Genomic DNA, 18,379 nt, shown 5'->3' with positions numbered 1-18,379 from the left:
TGGAGAAAAGGGAACAGTCACTATGGAGAACAGTACGGAGGTTCCTTAAAATATTAAAAATAGAACTACCATATGACCCAGCAATACCACTACTGGGCATATATGCTGAGAAAACCATAATTCAAAAAGAGTCATGTACCAAAATGTTAACCGCAGCACTATTTACAATAGCCAGGACATGGAAGCAACCTAAGTGTCCATCAACAGATGAATGGATAAAGAATATGTGGCACATATATACAATGGAATATTACTCAGCCATAAAAAGAAATGAAATTGAGTTATTTGTAGTGAGGTGGATGGACCTAGAGTCTGTCATACAGAATGCAGTAAGTCAGAAAGAGAAAAATACCATATGCTAACACATATATACGGAATCTAAAAAAAATAAAAAATGGTTATGAAGAACCTAGAGGCAGGACAGGAATAAAGATGCAGACATAGAGAATGGACTGGAGGACATGGGGAGGGGGAAGGGTAAGCTGGGATGAAGTGAGAGAGCGGCATGGACAGATATACACTAGCAAATGTAAAATAGATAGCTAGTGGGAAGAAGCTGCATAGCACAGGGAGATCAGCTCAGTGCTTTGTAGTCACCTAGAAGGGTGGGATAGGGAGGGAGGGAGGGACATCCAAGAGGGAGGGGATATGGGGATATATGTATATGTATAGCTGATTCACTTTGTTATACAGCAGAAACTAACACAACAATGTAAAGCATTTATACTCCAATAAAGATGTTAAAAAAATAAATAAAAAAAAATATAAAAAAAAAAATCAAAAAAAAAATCAAAAAAATAAATAAATAAATAAATAAATAAATAAATAAATAAATAAATAGATACAGTGAGGGTTAGCAGAGGGTGACCCATGGGCCAAATGTGACCTCGCCAACGTTTTTGTGCAGCTCATGAGCTGAGGATGGGTTTTACATATTTAAATGGGTAAAACATAAAGCAGATGAATATTTGTGACTTTTGGAAGTCACAGACAGTTCAGGTTCCAGTGTCCAGGAATACGTTTTTACTGGAACACTATGACCATGTGTTCATGTATTGTCTCTGGCAGCTTTCGTGTAAAAACAGCAGAGTTGAGTCATTATGACAGAGACCATATGACCCCAGAGTCTAAAATATTTACTCTCTGGCCCTTCACAAATAAAGTTTGTTGGCCCTATCTTAAAGAAGTCAGTTAGCAGGACTAATATCTCTTGACTTTGACAAAGGTTTTGGGGACAACATTCAGAGAATAGAACTTTGCATGTTGGTTCAAACAAGGCAAGTAACTAAAATACCTGGGTTTCTATGTCTATTTTTTTCTGAGCTGCATTCTGGACAGTTGAACTCTTACCTTAGGAAGGGTTTTCACTGATTTATGGCTTCAAAAAATAGTTGCTGTGTTTCAACTCTGCAACAGGGATTGTATCAGGATATCAGTCCTTTGAGAAACAGAGGCGTTGAAGGCACAGTCCCTGTTCTCAATGATCGGATTCTCCTGCACTGCAAAGATCAGAGGTGTAAATCCTTCAAGTGGAAGAATTCCAGACAGCCCTTAGAAATCAGTGTTAAAGTGTTTAGGTGGGGACACGGGGAAGGCTAGGAGCATCATAGCCTCAAACTGACTAATGATTTATCTTAAACAAAACTTACTGAGCACGTGACATAGTCCAGGCATTTACCTGGCTGTGGAAATTTGGGAGTGCATTTGGGAGTGCACTGACAAGGCTCCTGCATGTGGCACTTCCTACATTGTCCTCAACTCTTATTTTAACCTTATTTTAACCTCCAGGAATGGGAGGAACTGAGTTTAAAACTTGACCTATCAGCCCTCTCAAGCCATGGAACCCATGACTTTCTAGGCTCAGCTTCCACTGGCATCCAAAACAACGGTCAATGGCTCCCCTTGTCTGTGGGAACGAGTTCACACTCCAGACCCAGGCAGAGCCACCACAGGGCTGGATCCCAGGCTGGATCCCACTCCAACCCCAAAGGAAACTTCTCACTGCTTCTCCCCTCTAACCTGCCCTCATGACTTGCTGCTGCTTGGATACTCAGTACCAGGAGCGCCTCATCTTCCTCCAGGATATTATCGCCAAGAGTTCCAGCTGCTCCAGAGCTTTCTCATTTTCTCATCCAGAAACCAGCACATAAGCCCTCTGGGTGCCACACAGGATGTAGTCTCACAGCTGGGCTTCCCTGGCTCACATGTTGTACTCACTCTTTCTTCTCCACTGCTCCTCGCTCTTTCTCTCTCTAACACAGAGTAACTGTATTTATTTTTCAATGATCTCTCCTCCCTGATAATAAAGGCGATATGTTTACTTATTGGAAAATACAGGAAATTACCAGGAAGAATAAGCACCCATAATCTTACCATCTAGAGAGACAATGTTAATTCCATCTTAGTTCTTTCCATGTTTTTCTCTATTCATAATTGATGTCTATGAGATAACATTTAAAGATTTTAAGTTACATAGTTAAATCATATTAGAGCCATTTTCCTGCACTAAAAATTTCCTCCTTGTGTTTTTCAAACAGCTGTATATAGCCATTTGGTAAAAAAACAAAAAAAAACCCTCAACAAACGGGAAGAGATGGAAACATCACCAATATGATAAAAAACATCTGGGAGATAGCCCAGCTGACATGATACTTAATGGTGAAAGACTGAAACCTTTCCCCTAAGGTCAAGAACAAGATAAGGATGTCTACACTTCCAACTGTTAATGAGCATTTTGCTGGAGGTTCTAGCCAGAGCAATCAGGTAAGAAAAATAAATAAAAGATCAAAAAAGAAGAGGTAAACCTACCTCTATTTTCAGGTGACATGATTTCACATATACAAAGGATATTAAGGAATCCATAGAAAATAATAGAGCTATAAAGTGAGTTCAGCAAAACTGCAGAATACAATATTGATACAAAAATATCAATTATATCTATATAATACTGATGAACAACGCAGAAACAAAATTAAGAAAGCAATTTCATTTACAATAGCATCAGAAAGATATAAAATACTTAGGAGTAAATTTAACAAAAGAAATGGAGAACTTATATACTGGAAATTACAAAAAAAAGCACTTAAAGACATTAAAGAAGACCTAAATGAATGGAAAGACATCCCATGTTGGTGGATTGGAAGGCTTCATATTGTTAAAAAGGCAGTATTCCCCATATTGACCTACAGAATCAGTTCAATCTCTCAAGATCCCAGCTAGCTTTTTTGCACAAATTGACAAACTGATCCTAAATTCATATGGAAATGCAAGGCACTCAGAACAGTCAAAACAACTTTGATAAAAAAGAACAAAGTTATAGGACTCACACTCCCTGATTTCAAAACTGAATATCTATGTACAGTAATCAAGAGGGTGTAGTACTGGCAGAAAGATAGCAAAATAGATCAATGGAATAGAATCAGGAGTCCATGAATTTATGGTCAATTGATTTTTGACAAATGCCAAGACATTTCAATGGGGAAAAAAATATTCTTTTCAACAAATGGTGCTCCAAATGGATTTCTACATGTGAAGAATGAAGTCTGACCCTCTACCTCACATCATATACAAAAATTATCTCAAATGGATCCAATACCTAAATGTAAGAGCTAAAGCTATAAATTTTTTAGAAGGAAACAAAAGTATAAATCTTTGTGATCCAGGATTAGGCAATGGTTTCTTAGATATGACATCTAAGCATAAGTAAGCAAAGAAAAAATACATAAATTTGACTTTAAACGAAAACTTTTATGCTTCAAAGGACACCATCAAGAATTTGAAAAGATAGCACATAGGATGGGAGAAAAAACTGGCAAATTATTATAAGGGTGTAGTACCCAGAATATAAAAAGAATGTTACAACTCAACAATCAAAATGCAAATAACCCAATTTTAAAATATGCAAAGGATTTGAATAGACATTTCTCTAAAGATTATATAAAAATGGCCAAAAAGCACATAAACAGATGCTCAACATCATTAATCATTAAGGAAATGCAAATCAAAACTGCTTCATACCAACTAGGGTGGTTATAATAAAAAAGACAGAAAAAAACAAGAGTTGGTGAGGGCGCGGAGAACTAGAATCCTCGTACATTGCTGGCAGGAATGCAAAATGGTGCAGATACTTTGGAAAAGTCTGGAAGTTCCTCGTATGACTCAGAAATTCCAGTCTAAGGTATTTAGCTAAGAGAGCAGAAAACATGTATACACACACAGAGCTTATAAAATGTTCATAGCAGCATTATCTTTAATAGCCAAAAAGTAGAAACAACACAAATGTTCACCAACTGCCCAGTGGATAGGCAAAATGCGATTTGTTCAGCCACAGAAAGGAATAAAGTACTGATACCTGCTCTAACATGGCTGAACCTTGAAAGCGTACTAAGGGATGAAGCCAGACATGAAAGACCACATGGTGTACGAGTCCAGAAAAGTCCAGAATAGGCAAGTCCGTGGAGGTAGAAAGTAGATTAACAGTTGCTAGATGGAGGAGAGAATGGAAACTGCCTGCTAATGGTACAGAGCTGTTGAGGGAGTGGTGAAAATGTTCTGGAATCAGGTAGAGGTGACAGCTTCATAAACTTGTGGATATACTGAAAAACCATCGAACTGTAAAAGGGTGAATTTTATGGTATGTGAATTATTTTTAAAACTCTGTAATTACATTATAGAACTAAAACTGTATTGATTGTTCTCTGATTATTGGGCACCGCCGTGCACCTCTTTTTTATTTATTTATTTATTTATTTATTTGTTTATGGCTGTGTTGGGTCTTCGTTTCCGTGCGAGGGCTTTCTCCAGTTGCGGCAAGCGGGGGCCACTCTTCATCGCGGTGCGCGGGCCTCTCACTATCGCAGCCACTCTTGTTGCGGAGAACAGGCTCCAGACGCGCAGGCTCAGTAGTTGTGGCTCATGGGCCTAGTTGCTCCACAGCATGTGGGATCTTCCTAGACCAGGGCTCAAACCCGTGTCCCCTGCATCAGCAGGCAGATTCTCAGCTACTGCGCCACCAGGGAAGCCCCGCTGTGTACCTCTTAAACCCCATAGCTGAAGCATCTTTTCTTACCATTAGCCCCCAAGATGACTGCATTTCCATGGGACCAGCTTGTCTGGGGGTTCCCTTGGGTCTCAGGGGGTCCAAGTCCAGTTCCTCCTTCGAGGGGTCCCCCTGCAGGTCTTCCGCACCTCCACCCCAAGACACATACATGGTGTTTCTCTTATAGGATACAGAAGGATAGAAAGTTCACATGGACCGTTTCCCACATCATGCTGTCCATAAATGCCAGGGAATCTATAGACAGACACCTTCTTGGTCTCTGAAGACGGTCCCTGTGTGGAAGGATAGCAGTGACTTCTTGCTTCTCCTTCCCAGCAACTCTGGGTCAGGCTGGGAGCTCTGAAATGAGCAAGGAGGTGCCCTTAGGAGGGCAGGCTGGGAGCACGGATCCCTGTGGGGGTCAGGAAGCAATATGGAAACAGGACAATTTCCAGGACCTCAACTCTGCTTCCTGCATCCTTCTTGCTATTACCTGGAGAGCTGTGGTGACTATGCACATGTGTCATTATGTATGTATGTGTGTGTATAAGTGTACACACATACATATATGTACAAACACACAGACACATTTATATGTATATACATATTTATAGATTTATTTACTTTTAAATATTCCCCAATTTGTTATAAATATTTCCAAACACACAGAAATGCTGAAAAACTAATGCAAGAAACACCTATATGCCTTCAACCTAGAGCTAACAATTGTTCACATTTTGCCATAATTGCTATCTCCCTCTGTATGTTTTAACACACATATTCTTTCTGTATTTGAAAATTTTCCAACAGTTCGAAAGTTGAAATCCCATGATACTCGAATTATACATACTTCACCTTACATGTCTTAAGAATAGGGGATGTATTCTTCTACATGGCCACAATACATTATTACACTGAAAAAAATATAAATCATTTCATAATATTATCTTATATCCATACCTAATTTTCCTAATTATCCCAAGAATGTCTTTGATAGGATCCAATTTAGATCCACAGTTATTTTTGGTTGTTGCTATGTCAATTTAGTTCCTTTTAGTATGGAAAAGTCCACTTTTTTTTCTCTATGACAATGTCATTTTGAAGAAAACAAGAGACTTGTGAATTATGTTCCAAACTTGTCAAATTATTCCTCATCATTGTCATTTAATTCTTTCCTGCAGCCTGTATGACCTCTAAAGAATCTAGGCTCTATATTCTTTAGGCTGGAAGTCTGGTTTGGAATTAGATTATATTTTAATAATTTTTAAACATTAAATTAATATAAATTTATTAAAGAAAATTTGGAAAGTAGAGAAAAGTAGTGAAATTTTAAAAATCACCCATATTCTCTCTCCCCCTCAAAATTCTTTTCCATATTTCCTTGCAGTCTTTTCTGAACATTCAAGTGGTCATTTATTCACCCATGCATTCATTCACTAAGTGTATTTTATTCACCTTGAAGTCTCTCTATTGAAAGCCTCTAACAAGCAGGAAACGGCATGGCCTTGTGTAAGTGGTCGCACACGCGGGCTACAAAACACACTTTAGTTCTGCTTTTCTCACTACACATTTTCTGTGTTACCACACAGTCTGCAGTCTTCAGTGTATTTAATTTATATATTCTTAATTAATTTTTTTCTTGCAAAAAATGTTATCACCACAATGCATGAAATAATATAAAGGTGCAGAAAAAAAAAAAAAAAAGGTATCTGTTTTCTGTTTCTTCAGCCTTTGCAGCTGGGCTACGCCAACAGCCTTGGCCTGGTCTCCAGGCGTTTACGGCTTTGAACGGCTACGAAACCCAGGCTCCAGTGGGTAGGGCCGGCAGCGCAGGTTCAAGGGGGCACCAGGGGCCTGGGACCTGCTCTCATCTGTCCTGCACGTTGGACTCCACATGCGATAGGACCACCCTGCTCATTACACAGTAGCAAGAGCAGCGTATGCTCAACCCTGGGCACGCAACACCTGGACATTTCAGAGATATGGACCCGAGATTGGCCAGCCTGAGACCCATAGAGCCATAGATTCAGCACACTGGGGCGGGTCCAGGGGTCTGCATTTAAAACAAGCTCAGCCCAGCACATCTGAAACTTCCCCAGGGATACGGACTCCTCGATTCTCGGCATCGATCTCCGAGTTCCCATTTGTCGGCAGCTTTGTCCCGTGTCTGGTCATAAGCCAGCCAGCAACGGAGCAAAGTGAGTGGGTTTGGCCTTGTGAGCACTTGATAGTCACGCGGAGGGAGAGAGGGAGGTACCCAATCAGGATCTGGACTCTAGAAGCAACAGGGAGTAGAGCTGGAGGGATATGCCCAGGGAGCGCTCGCCATGTGCCGTCTGCCCCGAGCGTCTCCTCCTTAGTCTGAGCAGCTATCCCTTACCCCTCCCCCATCACTGTGCCTTGAAACGGGCTGCTATGCCCGTTGCTGGGCCAGGCAAGGCCCCGACTGCAAAGCAAACATACTTGTCTCTTAAATGCAGGTGACATCCTAGCATCTTTATTCAGATTTGTGGTCCAGTCCCCTAACTGGGCTATTGAGTGCCAGTACTTTTCGGTCGTTCAGATGATAAATTATTTAAACCTGAACAAAAAATATTTTCTTCAAAGAGAGATTTATGATTTTTCTGTTTATAATTTTTGCTTGTTTGCTCATTGTTAAGCCATATAGAGTCATGAAGAAGCCCACTGCTAATTTGGGGGGTATGTAATTCCAGTGTTTGTGTGTGTGTGTGTGTGCGTGCACAAATTCATAATAATGCAACATGGGGTTATAGTATATTAACTATAAATCTACAGTGTCACTTTGATAACTACTTTGCATTTTACTGTACGGCTGTTTCATAATTTGCCTAAGCAGTTCTCCACTATTTGAAGTTTCAGTTGTTTAAAATATTTTTCCTTTTTTAGCAACTCAGAAAAAAACTTTCTTATCTTCCATTAATTTCCTTAAGTTGATCACTGAAATAAAATGAGGGACTTCCCTGGTGGCGCAGTGGTTAAGAATCTGCCTGCCAATGCAGGGGACACAGGTTCCGGCCCTGGTCCGGGAAGATCCCACATGCCGCAGAGCGGCTAAGCCTGTGCGCCACAGCTACTGAGCCTGCGCTCAAGAGCCCACGAGCCACAACTACTGAGCCTACATGCCACAACTACTGAAGCCCATGCCCCTGGAGCCCGTGCTCCGCAGCAGGAGAAGCCACCGCAATGAGAAGCCCGCGCACCGCAATGAAGAGTAGCCCCTGCTTGCCACAACTAGAGAAAGCCCGCGCGCGGCAACAAAGACCCAATGCAGCCAAAAATAAATAAATAAACAAATTATTTTAAAAACTTGAAAAAAAAATAAAATGAAAGAGCGTGAACAATATTCAAGTCTGTACTACATTGCAATGATTTTCCTCCCCAAATGTGTACAAATTTCTTTCTCCTGACAGGTGAGAATGTCCATTTTCCTGTACTTGACATAACATATTATTTTATTGATTTATTTTTGAATATGTTTGTTTTTGCATATTTTTATTACTTTTCATCCTAATAGAACAGCATGGTACCTCGGGTTAATTTTCATTTTCTGATTTTACCAGTGATTCTTAACATCTTTCCATTTGCTTATTTCCTTTACAATTTCTTTGACCAATTTTATACTGAGGTGTTAACCTTTTCGAATTGATCTGAAGGAAGGTTTTAGGAAGTGAGGTTGCCAGCTCTTTCCCTGTGCTTCTGGGATATACCTTTCCTCGTCTGCCACGTGTCTGAATTTTCCGTAGAGATTTTTGCTTTCCGTTTGTTTGCTTGATTTACTTTAATATTTGCTTGTTTGCTGATATAAGTATAATTTTTTTCCTAGCTAAATCTCTCCATCTTTCTTCCTTATGATTTCACCCTCTGGTTTAAGCTTAGAAGTACCCCCCATCTTTCTTAAGTTCATTTATGTATTTCTTCTTCTTCAGATGGGGTTTTATTTTTTATGTTAAAGCTCTAACACATGGGGACTTAAATTTGGTATATTTTATGAAGAATAGGATGCTTCTAGCCCACAGGGTGCCCTTGTGCGAGTAAGAAAAAAAGGAAAAAAATAATTACAAGTACTATTATTTCTCAGTAATAATAATCAGCACAAATTAATTTTTTTTACAAAATCAATTATTAATAGAAAATGAATATTACTAATTACATAGTGATTCATGACATACTGAAAACGCTTAGAATTTAAATTGGAAACCCAATAATATTACTCTGATAAATTAAACAAACAGTAAAGAATATAAACTACAGTACGAAATGTTCAAATTCCTACGCAGGACACTAATGATAATAGGTATCTTGTTGTCGTGTTGTTGTTTGTTTAAGTTTGATTTTATTTATTTAACTACTTTTAAATGACATCCATGGATGAGCACGTCGGTAGACCCAGCCCTCCTTGTGCAGAGCCCTACTTGTGCAGAGACCATCCTCACCGTTTCTAGATGAACAAGATCGTTCAGTAACTGAGCCTGTGCTTCCTACCGAGTCTGAAGCAGAATGACGCACAGCTCAGCCATGTGAGAGGTGGCACTTGATTTTCCTATGCTGGAAAATTGTCATCATATACCGGCTGTGTTCACCCAAGACTCTTTACTGCCACCTGCTTGAACATTTTCAAATGCATATATACAAGCACCTATCTTTGGGGTCAAAAAAGTCATAACCCAAACGTGAAAAACTTCCAGAAAAATAAAATGACGATTTGGTAAAAGGCAGCTCTTTGTTGACCTTGTGAAAGACACACCTGGACATCTGTTTGTGGCACCTCAGTGATGCTGGCATTCCCGTCACCCACCAACAAATGGCTGCTCAGGGGACCCATCTCTGTATAGTAAGCAATGCATTTTTCTCATTGATTTAAAATGCCACCTAAAAGCACATACTTAATTGCCATGCTTACTTGGATTTTTTTTTTTTTGGATTCTTTCTTCTGCTTTTTTGATCTTTTTGTATTTGCACCATTACTACACTGTTAATTCTACAGTTTGTCTGATATATGGTACAGTCAGCTCCTCCTCAATATTCATATTGTTGTTTTAAAATTTTTGTATGTTCACCTTTTATATTAAACTTAGAAATCATTTTATCCATTTCTAAAAGCTAACCCACAAAAAGAGTCCTGTTGGAATTTTATTGGGATGAGGTTTAGCATAAAAAAAATAATTTAGGGATTATTGTCATCTTTATAATATTGAGTCTTTTTGAAAACATAGTATGCTTCTCCATGTATTCAAGTCTTCTTTTATGTCTCATTAGATTTTTATCGTTTTCCTCATGTACGTTTCCTGTGTATTTCTTGGTAACTATTCCTGGGTAGTTTACAGAGTGGTTTTGTTATTGTCAATGGAATCTTACAGCCATTTCATTATTAAAATGATTAGCTTTGGTGTATAAGAAGGCAAGTGATTTTTTTTTTAGTTTAAATTATGTATGCCACTGCAATCTATTTTTAATATTTATAGTAAACCTTTTAAATTCTTAAAATTTCCAAGTAAGCAATCATTATACTTTGTAAGTAGTGAGTATTATGCTTCCCCTACCCTACTATTTCTTTTTCTCTTCTGAATTACTGCATCGGGTCGGCACATCCTAATCCATCTAAAGAAATAATGGTGGTGACAAGTGAACAGGATTCAGTGAGCTGATCATTTCCCAGGACACATCCGTCTGGGGAAACATGCTGCCCTCTATCATCTGGCTGCTTTCTCTTTTCTATGCCAACTTCAGCCAGCCATGCCTTTCCAGGCTGTGGAATTCACAGCGTTGGGAGCCTTGGCACGCTGAGCAGGTCTGAGAGACCCCAGATGCTTCCTCTGCTTGGAGCTGGGGTCCTGGGGAAACACCAAAGAGTCATCGCCTTCCTCAGAGCCACCAGACCTAAGGGCCACATTCTACCCAAAAGGAGCTCCCCCCGTCAAGGTACGTTGGAGGTTCCCCTTCAAGCTACCACAGTTAAGGGGCACAGAAGCACCATTCCCCCTGCCCCCAGCGATGGCAGGAGGGAGACGAAGCAAGGGAGGCTGAGGGGCTGGCTAGGCGCTGAGAAGAGTTGAAGCTCTGTGTCAGCTGCTCCATCACCTGTGTTCTCCCTTCCCTGATACATAAAATGCCTACTCTGTGCTGAGCCTCATGCTAGCTTCCAGAGATGTAGAAACAGACACGTTTGCGGCACAGTGGCGGAGGGGCCCCTTCTAAGGCTTTGCTTATACTGAGAGCGGAGTCTGACCAGCAGGTGTTGGGGATGAGGAAGGCTGAGGACTTGACATGCAGAGCTTCACCTTCCAGCGAGATTACAAGCTCACCAAGCAGACTTGGGAAGGGTTCTGGGCTGCCAGAGGAGGGGTCTGGGGCGATGGGGGTAAGCAGCAGAAGAGGACTGCCACCAGTCACTCGCCTCATGACCTCAGACGATGGACCCCATCCCTGGAGAGGATGGATTTCCTTACCCCAATGCTGGCATGCATGACCACCTGCTTCACCGGGTTTCCCAGGACCCTCCACATGTGGGTATAAATCAGAAAAGCCACGGTTCTAGAAATTTTAATCGTTTCAAGATAAACTCAGCAATCCTTCAGTTTAACTGTAAAATAGTTTTGCCTTTTAGAATTTCAGCTCCTTCTAAAATTGGGTCATCTTTACCTCAACTTATAGCAAACCCTACAAAACAAGTCCCAGACTACATTTTGAATGCCCAGCTTCACTGGTAAATTCCCAAGTTTTATTGAAAACCCACAGAGTTAGCAGAAAGATGTCAGAAGCAGGCATAGCGCATCTGCCTCTAGAGTTTCATTAGAGATAAAATACCCAAAACATCGAGCGAGTTGCCCCCTATCCTATACAACCTAGTTCTTTTAACTAAGTGCAGGCTGATCATTGTGAAAGGGGATTAAAGCCCCTTATTTTAAAGAAAGACTACTTCCCATTTGAATTACTTTTAAACACACCACTTTGCCTCTAATTTAAAATGAATAATAGGCTTATGGCAGACAACAAAAGATCATTAACCTCATAAGATAAGTGTATCAGGAATCTTGTGTTTTGCCAGCAAATGGAATACAATGGTAGAAATGTGCTAATGCAGAGGGTTTTTTTTAAGCATCATTATCTGGGGGACAGCTTTTTTGGTATTCAAATAAGAAAACTGCTTCTCTACAATGCTCACTTGAGCTTTTGTTCTGCTCTGATTGAAAGCAAACCTGTACATGGAAAATGACCCTTACAGACCAGAAACGTTTAGGTTGGGTTAAAAAAAAAATTAATCTTTTTTTTTTTCTTGCAGTGAACAATTAACTTAGACAGTAGCTTTTCCTCTTGTTGTTTGTGCTGTTACTTCATTTCCTGTCTTAATAACCCAACTGAATAGAAGTCATTTCACTGTCCCGGATTTGCAGTGGAAGATACAAAATCCACTGGAGGAAGCATCAGCTTATGTGGGAAGGCCCTGGAATTAAAGATTCTAAAATTTGTTTTTTAATTAAACGTGTGTTTTTAGAAAGCTTTTGACCTCTGTAAATACTTGAATATTTAATCCTTTTTTGTATTTGTCTATGGATAGAGAAAAAACCCCAAAACAATAAGAAGGGTGCTTAAAAAACAAAACAAAACAGAGGAACATCAAGTCAGTTGGGAAACAGAAATAGAACCAGGTAAAGACAGTAGGACAGTCTGTGAGCTTAGAGATATGTGTGTTTCTAGAAGCTTCCGGTCCCTCGTGGAAGATGGGCAGGGTGCCGGGGCTAGCCCGGGTCTAAACCTGCCCTGAGTGCCAGCCAGCCCAAGGGATGCTCTAGATTCTGCTTCTCCCACTTTGGCCTTTGCCTGGAGCATCAGGCTACAAGGACAGGCATGCAACTGCGTGTGCAGAGCTCCTGGCCAGGCGCTGGTGGGCAAGGCTGAGCAGCTGTCTCTTCTGGGCTTTCAGCAACTCCTGTCAGTTGGCTACTGACTGCTTTCCTAATGCACACTCTTCTAATTCTTAATTAGAGCGACATAGCTAATTAATAAGTTTTTTCCAATTATAAATTAACTTAGGATCAGAACTCTGGCTTTGCATGTAATTTCCTATAATCGCTAAAGCTACTGCAAAAACATGCCTCCTGCCAACCGTAACTTTTTATTTAACACAGACAGACAAGTTCTCACTGGCTTTACATTTTACAGCAAATTATCTCTGTTGGGATTTATGAAGAGAAATTTTTTAAAAATCAGAGGTTTGTTTTGTTTTGTTTTGTTCTGGTCCTATGATCCCTCCTCTTTTCTTTCTTAAACAAAATAACATCTTCAATGGATCATTTATCAATTGAAGGTGAATCGTCTCAATATTTTAATGTGAAAGTGGAGTTGGGAAAGAGAAAGAGCAGGTGATAATTCGTTTTTGTTAATAACTGTTACCACCTTTTCATGGTTCCTGCAAAAATGATTTGGGAGGTGCCGGCATGCTGTTCATTTATAGAATCTTAACTGGAGAGACACTTATCTCTTTAGTAATGAAGGAGTGTAATTAAGGTGGGCCTATAGACCAGGCACCAGCCCTGGCAACATGTCACATCCTGGCTGCCACAATTCCTTGGTGGTTTATCAAAGACTACTCCTTTAATATGGAGATTACACTTATGTACTTGTCTGAACTTGAAAGGCATTTGCCTAATTTACTTATTAATGAGATGTAAATCTATTTGTATGGCACGTCACAAGTTTCCCCGAAATCGCTGCTACTTAACCGGTGATAAACCCTATGATTTAAACGAAAAATAATACATTTAGCTTTCCACATTCCTTCGGTTAAAAATTGATATAGTCTATGTTAAATTTATTAATATTGCTCGCTGTCATTCAGTTTGCAGCTCTTGCTGAAATACGACTTGACAGCGGCCGCATTAAAGATGTATGCCATTGTATTCAACAAAGATTAATGAAGCCCCGGTAAAAATAGCTGTAAAAGAGAAAGTGATCCGAATGTAAAATCAGTGAATTAAATGAGGCCGCGCATACCATTTTTTAATATGCATGAGCAGGGAGGCAGCGAATGAAAATGTCTCTATGCAAAGTTCATTTGGGAGTGTTTCAAGATTGTCTGGATGGCCCTCAACTATTGAAGAGTGGCCTCCTGGAGTCTGGCGGTCCACGGCCACTGGGTGTGCCCCCTGTCTGGATGCCCATCTCCCGGGTGCCACAGGCTGGGGCGGGGCAGATGGCCAGGGACCCGCCGGCACCCAGCCACCCTTGCATCTCACTGTCCTGATGACTTTCTCCAAGTCGCCCTTCAGAGCATGCTCCTCCAGACCGCTCGCCTGCGCTGGTCTCTGTCTGCGTGAAGAATGAACTGAGTGTCTCTTCTGGGGTTTTGCCTCCAAGTTCAGGTGCTGGATATACCAAGTCTGGGCTGAGCTTGGAGCCCGATTGCAAACCAGACAGTGAACCTTGTTGTGCCTCGATATTTTTTCCCCTCCGAATGCAGAGAGAGTTAGCACCCTCCTGTTCAGAACACTTGGACATCATCAGATAAAAGACCTACAGGGGCCCAAATTATTCTTACGGCGTCAAAAGGGCTCAGATGCCGGGGGTTTGCCCCAGCTGACGAGTGTGTCTGTACGTTTGCATGTGGAGCCTGTTCTATCCTGGCACCTGTGTACTGAGTGATTGGGTCGCTCTTTCTTTGTACTATTTGGAGGGGATGATTTGTTTCCACGGTTCTCATTATAAAATACTGCTGGTGTCATACCCTACCAGGTTAAGACTTGCAAATAAATTAAAGGTGACAGAAAATTGTATGCAGTAATCATAATATAAACCCAGCATGTTTGTCAATCAAGGAGGTGTTTTGATAGATTTAAGCCATTATGGATAGGAATCTCTCCCCAAGGTTTGCCGACATGGAGGTCAAAGGCTGTCCACAAGGAAATATTTTGAAGTATTGTTTTCTCTTTAGAATTTGCAGCTAGGTGCGGGTAAGGGCTGTTGTATGCAGGTGTGTGTCGGGTTTAATTAGCAGAGTCGGGGACAATAGACTAGTTCGTATTTCGCCTGACTGCCAGCTTGGAGGCAGTTGTGGGGTAGGGTACACGCACACACAAAGGGTGACACCCTGTAGAAAGTGCTGCCTAGAGCACAGAATTTCCCAAAAGGGCGAATACAGCTGTTTCTGCTCAGAACAGTTTAGAGGGATGTTATGGAGCAGCTCGGGGGATGTCACTCCACCCTGTGGTCTCAACAGGTAGCGGGAATCCTCCAGATCTCCCCAGAAAGCCACGCGCGGGGCTGGGCTTGTCCTTCCCTTGCTAAGCCTCCGTGAAAATGCAGGGGGGCTTCAACCAAACAGCAGCTGCAGCTGGGGCCGGAGGAAGGGAATGTTCTCCCTAAGGGGTGACTTTGGCCAATATTTTAAGGTGATAGATTTACACAGAGTGGTCCATGCAGTGACTAAAAGCCACGAAGGAAGCCATATAAAAGGGAATCAACTTTTTATCTGTTGGCTTCCTTGCCTACTAAAGTCACATGTCATCTCCCCTGGGCCTCGCCCCACCCCAGGTTCACCACTGACCTTGCCATCTTCACCTGGAATTGAACCTTCCAGGCCTTGGCTCAAGGCCACTCCAGAAGCCAGAGCGGCCAGTATCATCTCTACCTGTCAGGCCACTTAGCCTCGCCGCCTGCAGGTGTCATCTAAGTATGGCCCCTTGCGAGCTGAGCTCCTCAGTGGAAGGTGTCCTGGTCACAGGTGGCGTCTGCTTTGGAACTTCTGCTGAGGCCTCCTCTTCCCACCTGTGGCAGTGCCGTGGGGTCCCTGCCCATGCTCACTGTGGCATCAGAGACAGTGGCCGCCTAGGCCTCCTCTGAGACACGTCTGGAAGTCCAGAGCCAGGAGGGCCAGGAGGGCCCAGCCACACTCCCAAGACAACAGGACATTGGGTCATCCAGCCCCAGGGCTGTAAGGACATTAAACGTCACTTTTTAGCCCTCCTCATATTTCCTCACCCAAATTCCCAGCTGGGTTGCTTTTTCTGTTTGCTAGGATATGTGAGCCAGTTTTGCTACGGAATGTGAAATATTGAATCCATATGCACCAAATTAGCCCAACTGCCTAATTTGCCAAGTCTAAGAAATGGTGGCAGGGAGATGTTACCTGCTGAATTATACCAAATACCCTTTGAAGAAGTTGCTTCGTTTGGGGCCTACACCCTGCACAAATATCCTCGCCAGGAGCTTGGCTGTTCTGAGGTCAGTTTAATGAAGCGAGAACGCCGGGATACTTCTGGTTCAACTGTCCAAAAGATTCTTCTCCATGTTTCCTGGGAAATGACCCACATGGAGTAGGAAGTCGAGGGCTTATTCTGTAATCACGTTATGGGCTGATTGTTTGATTCTGCTCATTAGTTGGCTAGTCAGCCACATGCAAAGGGATGGACGGTCTTGCAGGCCCTTGCACCTACAGAGACCACCCCTCTCAGCCTCTCCCTGTCTGTCCGGAGCAAGGCCAAGCCTCATGGAAGTCTTTACTTTTATCCTTTCTTAGTCTGTTCAAGCTGCTGTAACCAAGAGCCATAGATGGACTGGCTTATAAACAACAGATATTAATTTCTGCCAGTTCTAAAGCCTAGAAGTCCAAGACCTGGGTGGCACCATGGTCAGGTTCTGGTGAAAGCCCGCTTCCTGGCTTGCGGATGGCTGCTTCCTTGCTGTGTCCTCACATGAGAAAGAGAGAGAGAGAGAGAGCATGCAAAAGCTCTGTCATGACTTTTAAAAGGGCACTTATCCCATTCATGGGGGCTCTACTCCCGTGACCTCATCTAATCTTATAACATCTCAAAGGCTGCCCCTCCTGATACCATCACTTTGGGGGACAGGGTTTTAACATATGAATTTTGAGGGGACACAAACATTCAGTCCATCACCTATCCCTCGGATTACGTTGTTAACACAAGCTCCACCAGCCTCCACCTAGACCATGATTGCAAACCTGATCTTTAGCTACAGGGGTCTTTAGAGGTCACTTACCCCCAAATCTATTCCAAAGAGAAGGAGACTGAAACCCAAAGATATTTTGAGATGCATACAAGGTAAGTCGGCTAGTTTAAACTGAGCGTCCACCAACCCAAACTCAGGGTCTTGACCAGCCAAGTTTTCAGGGGATGGCATCAAGATGGCTATTCAGTACCTGACTTGGAAGGGTAGATGTTGCCGTTAACCAGGGAAATGTAAGAGCATTTCTCTTTATGCTCTAAGCAACTATAAACTCCAGACTGTTGAAGGAATAAAGAGATTTTTGTGCTGCTTGGATCAAGGATATTTTCTAGGGAAAACACTGAAAACAAGGTAAACATTTTCAGATGTTATTCATTTGACTAACCTCTGAGCAATTATATGAGTTTATGACAAAAATTTGTCTTAACAAATTCAAACCTACTGCAGACCAAGCCATTCTTAAGTTGTAAAAAGTCTTAGAATTTGAAAGAAATGCAGCCACATTGACTTTGTAAACAAGTGCCTCGGAAATACCGGTGCTGCATGTTTGGTGTGGCTTGGTAGTCAGGACATTAATTAATGACCAAATAGAGAAATGTCTGTGTGCCCAGCAGATGGTAAACAAGCCCAGGAGAACATTACCATCTGAATTGCAAAGAAGACTGGCAGCTTCCTCTCCCCACCCCCTGCCCAGATCTGCCAGCTTGCCCTGAAGAGTGCTGGCTGTCACACGGGCCTGGTTGGGATGGGCTGGGGGGGGCGGGGGGGGGGGGGGCGGTGCTGCCACTGTCAGGATCAAGGTCCCCAATCTTTTCATGGGAGGACAGGTGAGTGACAGAGGCAGGATGCAGTGTTACCAGGCTCTCTTTCTCTTTTTCTACTTAAAAAAATTTTTTTTTTAAATCTTAGAGCCGTAAGGAGGTCACTCTGGTAGAGGCTGACCTCAGAACTAGGCTCCCTTTTCTCTCTTCCCGAGCTCAGGAGCGTTGCTGCTACGAGGGATAGAGAAATCACAGATATGACAGAGGAAGTAAATGCCAAAGGCTCACCCATGAGGCATGTGTGGCTTGTGAGCATCTAGCGCTCTGGAGCATCTAGCCCTTCACTCTTCAAGGTCAGCAGCGACCTGCCACCCCCAAGGAGAGGCCAAGGGCTGCTGGCACAGGATATAGCAGCTTCTGGCCCTGGGAGCTGACCATCTGGGTGACAGGCAGTGCTCAGGGGACAAGGGACCACGTTCCTAAGAGAAGCACCACAGGGATAGCTGAATAATGGTTGGTATTAGCAGAATTTACGGGTCCTGAGAAGCCTGTGGCTTTGTTGTCAGCAAGGTAACTTGAACGGACGCAAATACCCCTC

The sequence above is a fragment of the Monodon monoceros genome, unplaced genomic scaffold, assembly GCF_005190385.1.
Source record: "Monodon monoceros isolate NGI ecotype Baffin Bay Population unplaced genomic scaffold, NGI_Narwhal_1 Super_Scaffold_4, whole genome shotgun sequence".
NCBI lineage: Eukaryota > Metazoa > Chordata > Mammalia > Artiodactyla > Monodontidae > Monodon > Monodon monoceros.
Note: the sequence above shows the minus strand (reverse complement) of the source record.